This window comes from Triticum urartu, chromosome 7 (genome assembly GCF_003073215.2).
Source record: "Triticum urartu cultivar G1812 chromosome 7, Tu2.1, whole genome shotgun sequence".
Lineage (NCBI taxonomy): Eukaryota > Viridiplantae > Streptophyta > Magnoliopsida > Poales > Poaceae > Triticum > Triticum urartu.
This window is the reverse complement of record NC_053028.1, coordinates 110,570,482-110,581,610: the sequence shown is the minus strand read 5'-3', so window position 1 is coordinate 110,581,610 and position 11,129 is coordinate 110,570,482. Positions and strand designations below refer to the sequence as shown.

General features: G+C 45.7%; 1 pseudogene; it reads left to right on the top strand.

The window, feature by feature from the left end:
- The first annotated feature begins 614 nt into the window (after nt 1–614).
- On the top strand, nt 615–2,085 carry LOC125525089 (annotated as a pseudogene).
- The last annotated feature ends 9,044 nt before the right edge of the window (nt 2,086–11,129 follow it).

Below are 11,129 nucleotides of genomic sequence, written 5' to 3'. Positions count from 1 at the left end.
GCCTATTGAGGGCGCGGCTGAAGATGGCATCAGGTCCAAACAAAAATGATCGTGGTGAGATTAAGACGAAGTTGCAGATGTTTCCATCTTCAAAAATTATCTACGAGACCCGTGAATGTAATCGCGAAGCACATACGCTCGCAAAAGCTGCTGCTACACATTAGATTTTGGTCGCCATCTTTGGCTTACTAGTACACCGGCCGGACCTCATTTGTATCCCATATGACTATCGATTTTGAATAAAGCAGCTTTTACCCCTAAAAAAAGTCCCTAACTAGAGTGCGCCGCGGAGATGGTTGCCGAGTTGGATTCTTCATCTCAACTGATTCAAATCGATCTTCCTCGTTGGTCACCAAAGGTAAGCCGATCTTCCTTATCAATTAAGACTAGGATTCCCACAGCTCCCTCCACAAACCCATATTCCAGGTCAGAAATCGCTGGATTAGCGGCAATGGGCAGCAGGCTCGAGAAGACTCGCTCCTCTTCGTCGTCTAAACGGCGACGGCGGCGGAACTATGATTGCGCGGAGAGCAGCCGGAAACGGCGGCGGCGGAGTTCTGATTGCGCTGAGAGTCCCATGACTCGGCGCAAGCAGCACCTTTATTTGGCGATGGATGACTGGGAGGAGGGCTATCACATATATACAAGCTCGACGCCGATGAGATCTACTCAGGAGGTTTGCACGAGCTTCCCCAGCCGGCCGCCGCCCGGATATACTCGTCGGTCCATGGCCCCAAGGATTTCGCTGCTCTGGGTACCAACATCTTTGTCACCCTCAACCTTCGTTACTACTTCGACGACGACGATGACGCTCCCGCTCCCCCAACCATCGTCTACAACACCAAGACTGAAGCCCTCCGCATGGGCCCACCTCTCGAATGCAGATTTTGTGAGCTTATGCATCCGGGCCTCACTATCCTAGCATTCTAATGTTATTTTAAGATCTGTGCTACACAACTATCTTATTACATGAAATTTTCTTTTTTTTGTTCCTCTCATATAAAACATGTCTTGAACTTCAAACTTTGCAGTACAACATAACTTTGTAACTAGAATGTGAGATAAAACTTTCAGATTTTTTTGTCCGACATAAATATGAAAAATAAGATTATTTTAATCAAACAAATCTCATTTTGTATATTTATGCTGGACCAAAAAATCTATAAGTTTATCCCACATTTTACATAGAAAGCTTTGTTGTGCTGCAAAGTTGAAGTACAAATATATGTTCTATATGAGATAAACAAAAAAGAGAAAATTATTTGCATGAATCATGATGCAGGAATGAGTGGTTGGATAAGGAGTACCCGGATGCATAGGCTCTAAAACATGTTTTCACCCGCCTCTCCCGTCCGGGATCCCTGCCTTCTGGGCCGCCATGGCCGCCGGTGAAAAGCTATATGCCTCGACAACCGAGGTGCTCGGCTTGCACGCCTTGTTGTGGGCTCCCAGCAGCCATCCATGGAACCTACGGGGTGATGAGATGGACTGGTCATGGAAGAGCGAGCCATCACTGCCGTCGTGCAGTGGGCTGGACGTCGTCGCCTATGCGTTGCACCCGGACGGGCGCACCATCTTCGTGTCCACCGCCTCCGCTACCCATTCCTTCGACACCGGCAATGGCCTCTGGAAGGAGCTTGGGGACTGGGTGTTGCCTGCCGTTCAGAGGACAAGCCTACTTCGACGACAGCCTGGATGCATGGGTCGGGATTCATCACGAGGGCGAAGGGCACATTTGCTGCTGCCCGGTCGCCTCGCACAGCGCCGCCGCCAGCCGGCCGCCGAAGCCGGACTGCAGGATGCTCAAGGAGAAGCTGTTCCGCCGCAACAATGAGGAGCCGTGGATGGGTGGCGGCCGGCACATGGATGCCACTCTCACCTACATGGGCCACAACAAATTTTGCCTCGTCGAGAACATCTTGCGGCACGAGAAAGTTGTCGACAGCATGCTCCATCTCACCTTGTTTGGCCTCAAGTATGATCGCGAGGGAGAGCTCCGGACAAAAGCTCGGCCCTGCACCAGGTCCTATCCGGTGTCCAAGAACACCATGCTGTTCTCTCATGCAGCATTCTGGATGTAACTAATTAGGACCTAAGTCACCTAACAACAGCTGCTGGTTCCTCTTGTAGTATGCATATTGATCGCATCGTACCCTCCTTCAAAACTCCTCTTTGTTTTTTACCAAAGCAGCATTTTACATGTTCTAGATGGATGCCATCACACTCAAAATGCAGTTGCAGAAGGGTGTGGTCTCACATGCATAAAAGAGGAACCAGTTGTTTGCTGTTGATGCCAGTTCTCTTTCTCATGCATTTTGTTCTTTTTCATGTTGCATGTACCGGCCGGTGCTTCCATGGAAACCACAATGGTGTAATTTATCAGGCTTTTTATGTGGATTAATCTTCAGTTTGTTCGAGTTTAGTTTGATGCCTCGACTCATGACTTTTTGTTTGTGTAGTGGTGTTCGTTTCATCAGCAACTCATTCTGGCTTCCCTGATTTATTAATTTTATTTGGTTGAATGTAAATTCTAGTTTAAAAATTTTTGGCTGCTATTTCACCAAAGCCAAGTTTGGCTTTAAAATGAACGAAAAACATAATCTTGCGAGAACCAAAATTGTGGGCTTGGGAAAATGGTTTGACCAGACCACAGTATGGTTCCTCTTGTATGCCCATCATCTCATAATTGGTGTTCTGGATGTAGTAGTTAGAACCTAATAGCATCTTCAACAGATCTCAAAATGGTTCCTCTTGTATGCATATTGACCAGACCACACCCTCCTTCTGTAACTGTATATTTTGTTCCTCTTGTAATTAGATCTCTAGATTTCATTACTCAAAATGCGGTTATAGAAGGAGGATATGGTACACATTTGAGATGCTGGACAACACAGCGTCCGTGCTCAACGCCGCCACCACGTCAGGAACTGCCCTCGCCCCGGGTGTCCGCGCCGTCCTTGCCACGCGTGGCTGTGCTGTCTCGGGGAGACCTCGGCCCATCCCGGCGAGCTGCCCTAGCTCCGGTGTCCACGCAATCCTCGCCCCAGTGACTGCCATCTTGAGGACACCTCGGCCCATCCCAAATAGCAAACCATCACAAATGAGCAGCGTGCTTAAATATAAGATGGCAGGAACAAAATCACTTTAATTGCTTTGTTCATGTTTATCTCTTGTTAGCATTCCAAATTTCTTATCTGGAAACATCACTGAAATCATGGAGTCCAATATCATTCTTGACTACTCCCTCCGTTCCCAAATACTTGTCTTTTTAGAGATTTCAACAAGTGACTACATACGGAGCAAAATGAGCGAATCTACACTCTAAAATATGTCTACATGCATCGTATGTTGTGTCCATTTAACATGCCTAAAAAGACAAATATTTGGGAACGGAGGGAGCAGAAATTAGTGGAGTTGTAGTTTCAGTGGCACAACTGTTGGGTTTCGTAGTAATTTCAAAAAATTTCCTACGCACACGCAAGATCATGGTGATGCATAGCAACCAGAGGGGAGAGTGTGATCTACGTACCCTTGTAGATCGACAATGGAAGCGTTAACTTGGTTGATGTAGTCGTATGTCTCCACGGCCCGACCGATCAAGCACCGAAACTACGGCGTCTCCGAGTTCTAGCACACGTTCAGCTCGATGACGATCCCCGGACTCCGATCCAGCAAAGTGTCGGGGAAGAGTTCCGTCAGCACGACGGCGTGGTGACGATCTTGATGTTCTACCGTCGCAGGGCTTCGCCTAAGCACGGCTACAATATTATCGAGGACTATGGTGGAAGGGGGCACCGCACACGGCTAAGAATTTGATCACGTGGATCAACTTGTGTCTCTAGGGGTGCCCCTTGCCTCCGTATATAAAGGCTCAAAGGGGGGGGGGCTGGCCGGCCAAGAGGAGGCGCGCCAGGAGGAGTCCTACTCCTTCCGGGAGTAGGACTCCCCCCCTTTCCTAGTTGGAATAGGATTCGCGGAGGGGGGAAAAGAGGAGAGAGAGAGGAGGAAGGGGGGCCGGCCCCCTCTCCTTGTCCTATTCGGACCAAGGGGGGGGGGGAGGGGCGCGCGGCCCATCTATGGTCACCTCTCCTCTCTTCCACTAAGGCCCACTAAGGCCCATATACCTCCCGGGGGGTTCCGGTAACCTCTCGGTACTCCGGTAAAATCCCGATTTCATCCGGAACACTTCCGATATCCAAACATAGGCTTCCAATATATCAATCTTTATGTCTCGACCATTTCGAGACTCCTCGTCATGTCCGTGATCACATCCGGGACTCCGAACAAACTTCGGTACATCAAAATGTATAAGCTCATAATATAACTGTCATTGAAACCTTAAGCGTGCGAACCCTACGGGTTCGAGAACAATGTAGACATGACCGAGACACGTCTCCGGTCAATAACCAATAGCAGAACCTGGATGCTCATATTGGCTCCTACATATTCTACGAAGATCTTTTATCGGTCAGACCGCATAACAACATACGTTGTTCCCTTTGTCACCGGTATGTTACTTGCCCGAGATTCGATCGTCGGTATCCCATACCTAGTTCAATCTCGTTACCGGCAAGTCTCTTTACTCGTTCCGTAATACATCATCCCGCAACTAACTCATTAGTTGCAATGCTTGCAAGGCTTCAGTGATGTGCATTACCGAGAGGGCCCGGAGATACCTCTCCGACAATCGGAGTGACAAATCCTAATCTCGAAATACGCCAACCCAACAAGTACCTTCGGAGACACCTGTAGAGCACCTTTATAATCACCCAGTTACGTTGTGACGTTTGGTAGCACACAAAGTGTTCCTCCGGTAAACGGGAGTTGCATAATCTCATAGTCATAGGAACATGTATAAGTCATGAAGAAAGCAATAGCAACATACTAAACGATCGGGTGCTAAGCTAATGGAATGGGTCATGTCAATCAGATCATTCAACTAATGATGTGATCCCGTTAATCAAATACAACTCTTTGTCTATGGTTAGGAAACATAACCATCTTTTGATAACGAGCTAGTCAAGTAGAGGCATACAAGTGACACTCTGTTTGTCTATGTATTCACACATGTATTATGTTTCCGGTTAATACAAATTCTAGCATGAATAATAAACTTTTATCATGATATAAGGAAATAAATAATAACTTTATTATTGCCTCTAGGGCATATTTCCTTCAGTCTCCCACTTGCACTAGAGTCAATAATCTAGATTATACTGTAATGATTCTAACACCCATGGAGCCTTGGTGTTGATCATGTTTTGCTCGTGGAAGAGGCTTAGTCAACGGGTCTGCTACATTCAGATCCGTATGTATCTTGCAAATCTCTATGTCTCCCACCTGGACTAGATCCCGGATGGAATTGAAGCGTCTTTTGATGTGCTTGGTTCTTTTGTGAAATCTGGATTCCTTCGCCAAGGCAATTGCACCAGTATTGTCACAAAAGATTTTCATTGGACCCGATGCACTAGGTATGACACCTAGATCGGATATGAACTCCTTCATCCAGACTCCTTCGTTTGCTGCTTCCGAAGCAGCTATGTACTCCGCTTCACATGTAGATCCCGCCACGACGCTTTGTTTAGAACTGCACCAACTGACAGCTCCACCGTTTAATGTAAACACGTATCCGGTTTGCGATTTAGAAGCGTCCGGATCAGTGTCAAAGCTTGCATCAACGTAACCATTTACGATGAGCTCTTTGTCACCTCCATATACGAGAAACATATCCTTAGTCCTTTTAAGGTACTTCAGGATGTTCTTGACCGCTGTCCAGTGATCCACTCCTGGATTACTTTGGTACCTCCCTGCTAGACTTATAGCAAGGCACACATCAGGTTTGGTACACAACATTGCATACATGATAGAGCCTATGGCTGAAGCATAGGGAACATCTTTCATTTTCTCTCTATCTTCTGCAGTGGTCGGGCATTGAGTCTGACTCAACTTCACACCTTGTAACACAGGCAAGAACCCTTTCTTTGCTTGAACTTCTTCAAAACTTTGTCAAGGTATGTGCTTTGTGAAAGTCCAATTAAGCGTTTTGATCTATCTCTATAGATCTTAATGCCTAATATGTAAGCAGCTTCACCGAGGTCTTTCATTGAAAAACTCTTATTCAAGTATCCCTTTATGCTATCCAGAAATTCTATATCATTTCCAATCAGTAATATGTCATCCACATATAATATCAGAAATGCTACAGAGCTCCCACTCACTTTCTTGTAAATACAGGCTTCTCTGAAAGTCTGTATAAAACCAAATGCTTTGATCACACTATCAAAGCGTTTATTCCAACTCCGAGAGGCTTGCACCAGTCCATAAATGGATCGCTGGAGCTTGCACACTTTGTTAGCTCCCTTTGGATCGACAAAACCTTCTGGTTGCATCATATACAACTCTTCTTCCAGAAATCCATTCAGGAATGCAGTTTTGACATCCATCTGCCAAATTTCATAATCATAAAATGCGGCAATTGCTAACATGATTCGGACAGACTTAAGCATCGCTACGGGTGAGAAGGTCTCATCGTAGTCAATCCCTTGAACTTGCCGAAACCCTTTTGCGACAAGTCGAGCTTTGTAGACAGTAATATTACCGTCGGCGTCAGTCTTCTTCTTGAAGATCCATTTATTCTCAATTGCTTGCCGATCATTGGGCAAGTCAACCAAAGTCCACACTTTGTTCTCATACATGGATCCCATCTCAGATTTCATGGCTTCAAACCATTTTGCGGAATCTGGGCTCACCATCGCTTCTTCATAGTTCGTAGGTTCATCATGATCTAGCAGCATGACTTCCAGAACAGGATTACCGTACCACTCTGGCGCGGATCTCACTCTGGTTGATCTACGATGTTCAGTAGTATCTTGTCCTGAAGTTTCATGATCATTATCATTAGCTTCCTCACTAATTGGTGTAGGTGTCACATAAACAGTTTTTTGTGATGCACTACTTTCCAATAAGGGAGCAGGTACAGTTACCTCGTCAAGTTCTACTTTCCTCCCACTCACTTCTTTCGAGAGAAACTCCTTCTCTAGAAAGTTTCCAAACTTAGCAACAAAAGTCTTGCCTTTGGATCTATGATAGAAGGTGTATCCAATAGTCTCCTTTGGATATCCTATGAAGACACATTTCTCCGATTTGGATTCGAGCTTATCAGGTTGAAGCTTTTTCACATAAGCATCGCAGCCCCAAACTTTCAGAAACGACAACTTTGGTTTCTTGCCAAACCATAGTTCATAAGGCGTCGTCTCAACGGATTTTGATGGTGCCCTATTTAACGTGAATGCGGCCGTCTCCAAAGCATAACCCCAAAATGATAGTGGTAAATCAGTAAGAGACATCATAGATCGCACCATATCTAGTAAAGTACGATTACGACGTTCGGACACACCATTACGCTGTGGTGTTCCGGGTGGCGTGAGTTGCGAAACTATTCCACATTGTTTCAAATATACACCAAACTCGTAACTCAAATATTCTCCTCCACGATCAGATCGTAGAAACTTTATTTTCTTGTTACGATGATTTTCAACTTCACTCTGAAATTCTTTGAACTTTTCAAACGTTTCAGACTTATATTTCATTAAGTAGATATACCCATATCTGCTAAAGTCATCTGTGAAGGTGAGAAAATAACGATATCCGCCACGAGCCTCAATATTCATCGAACCACATACATCTGTATGTATGATTTCCAACAAATCTGTTGCTCTCTCCATAGTACCGGAGAACGGCGTTTTAGTCATCTTGCCCATGAGGTACGGTTCGCAAGTACCAAGTGATTCATAATCAAGTGGTTCCAAAAGTCCATCAGTATGGAGTTTCTTCATGCGCTTTACACCGATATGACCTAAACGGCAGTGCCACAAATAAGTTGCACTATCATTATCAACTCTGCATCTTTTGGCTTCAATATTATGAATATGTGTGTTACTACTATCGAGATTCAATAAGAATAGACCACTCTTCAAGGGTGCATGACCATAAAAGATATTACTCATATAAATAGAACAACCATTATTCTCTGATTTAAATGAATAACCGTCTCGCATCAAACAAGATCCAGATATAATGTTCATGCTTAACGCTGGCACCAAATAACAATTATTTAGGTCTAATATTAACCCCGAAGGTAGATGTAGAGGTAGCGTGCCGACCGCGATCACATCGACTTTGGAACCGTTTCCCACACGCATCGTCACCTCGTCCTTAGCCAATCTTCACTTAATCCGTAGTCCCTGTTTCGAGTTGCTAATATTAGCAACAGAACCAGTATCAAATACCCAGGTGCTACTGCGAGCATTAGTAAGGTACACATCAATAACATGTATATCACATATACCTTTGTTCACCTTGCCATCCTTCTTATCCGCCAAATATTTGGGGCAGTTCCGCTTCCAGTGACCAGTCTGCTTGCAGTAGAAGCACTCAGTTTCAGGCTTAGATCTAGACTTGGGTTTCTTCTCTTGAGCAGCAACTTGCTTGCTGTTCTTCTTGAAGTTCCCCTTCTTTTTCCCTTTGCCCTTTTTCTTGAAACTAGTTGTCTTGTTGACCATCAACACTTGATGCTCCTTCTTGATTTCTACCTCCGCAGCTTTCAGCATTGCGAAGAGCTCGGGAATAGTCTTATTCATCCCTTGCATATTATAGTTCATCACGAAGCTCTTGTAGCTTGGTGGAAGTGATTGGAGAATTCTGTCAATGATGCTATCATCCGGAAGATTAACTCCCAGTTGAATCAAGTGATTACAATACCCAGACATCTTGAGTATATGCTCACTGACAGAACTGTTCTCCTCCATCTTGCAGCTATAGAACTTATTGGAGACTTCATATCTCTCAATCTGGGCATTTGCTTGAAATATTAACTTCAACTCCTGGAACATCTCATATGCCCCATGACATTCAAAACGTCGTTGAAGTCCCGGTTCTAAGCCGTAAAGCATGGCACATTGAACTATCGAGTAGTCATCAGCTTTGCTCTGCCAGACGTTCATAACATCTGGTGTTGCTCCAGCAGCAGGCCTGGCACCCAGCGGTGCTTCCAGGACGTAATTCTTCTGTGCAACAATGAGGATAATCCTCAAGTTACGGACCCAGTCCGTGTAATTGCTACCATCATCTTTCAACTTAGCTTTCTCAAGGAACGCATTAAAATTCAACAGAACAACAGCACAGGCCATCTATCTACAATCAAACATACATAAGCAAGATACTATCAGGTACTAAGTTCATGATAAATTTAGGTTCAATTAATCATATTACTTAAAGAACTCCCACTTAGATAGATATCCCTCTAATCCTCTAAGTGATTACGTGATCCAAATCAACTAAACCATGTCCGATCATCACGTGAGATGGAGTAGTTTCATTGGTGAACATCACTATGTTGATCATATCTACTATATGATTCACACTCGACCTTTCGATCTCCGTGTTCCGAGGCCATATCTGTATATGCTTGGCTCGTCAAGTATAACCTGAGTATTCTGCGTGTGCAACTGTTTTGCACCCGTTGCATTTGAACGCAGAGCCTATCACACCCGATCATCACGTGGTGTCTCAGCACGAAGAACTTTCGCAACGGTGCATACTCAGGGAGAACACTTCTTGATAATTAGTGAGAGATCATCTTATAATGCTACCGTCAATCAAAGCAAGATAAGATGCATAAAAGATAAACATCACATGCAATTAATATAAGTGATATGATATGGCCATCATCATCTTGTGCTTGTGATCTCCATCCTCGAAGCACCGTCGTGATCACCATCGTCACCGGCGCGACACCTTGATCTCCATCGTAGCATCGTTGTCGTCTCGCCAATCTCATGCTTCCACGACTATCGCTACCGCTTAGTGATAAAGTAAAGCATTACAGCGCGATTGCATTGCATACAATAAAGCGACAACCATATGGCTCCTGCCAGTTGCCGGTAACTCGGTTACAAAACATGATCATCTCATACAATAAAATTTAGCATCATGTCTTGACCATATCACATCACAACATGCCCTGCAAAAACAAGTTAGACGTCCTCTACTTTGTTGTTGCAAGTTTTACGTGGCCGCTACGGGCTTAAGCAAGAACCAATCTTACCTACGCATCAAAACCACAACGATAGTTTGTCAAGTTGGTGCTGTTTTAACCTTCTCAAGGACCGGGTGTAGCCACACTCGGTTCAACTAAATTTGGAGAAACTGTCACCCGCTAGCCACCTTTGTGCAAAGCACGTCGGGAGAACCGGTCTCGCGTAAGCGTACGCGTAATGTCGGTCCGGGCTGCTTCGTCCAACAATACCGCCGAACCAAAGTATGACATTCTGGTAAGAAGTATGACTTATATCGCCCACAACTCACTTGTGTTCTACTCGTGCATATAACATCAACACATAAAACCTAGGCTCGGATGCCACTGTTGGGTTTCGTAGTAATTTCAAAAAAATTCCTACGCACACGCAAGATCATGGTGATGCATAGCAATGAGAGGGGGCGAGTGTGATCTACGTACCCTTGTAGATCGACAACGGAAGCGTTAACTTGGTTGATGTAGTCGTACGTCTCCACGGCCCGACCGATCAAGCACCGAAACTACGGCACCTCCGAGTTCTAGCACACGTTCAGCTCGATGACGATCCCCGGACTCCGATCCAGCAAAGTGTTGGGGAAGAGTTCCGTCAGCACGACGGCGTGGTGACGATCTTGATGTTCTACCGTCGCAGGGCTTCGCCTAAGCACCGCTACAATATTATCGAGGACTATGGTGGAAGGGGGCTACGCACACGGCTAAGAATATGATCACGTGGATCAACTTGTGTCTCTAGGGGTGCCCCTTGCCTCCGTATATAAAGGCTCAAATGGGGGGGGGGCTGGCCGCCCAAGAGGTGGCGCGCCAGGAGGAGTCCTACTCCCTCCGGGAGTAGGACTCCCCCCGTTCCTAGTTGGAATAGGATTCACGGAGGGGGGAAAAGAGGAGAGAGAGGAGGAAGGGGGGCCGGCCCCCTCTCCTTGTCCTATTCGGACCAAGGGGGGGGGAGGGGCGCGCGGCCCATCTATGGCCACCTCTCCTCTCTTCCACTAAGGCCCACTAAGGCCCATATACGTCCCGGGGGGTTCTGGTAACC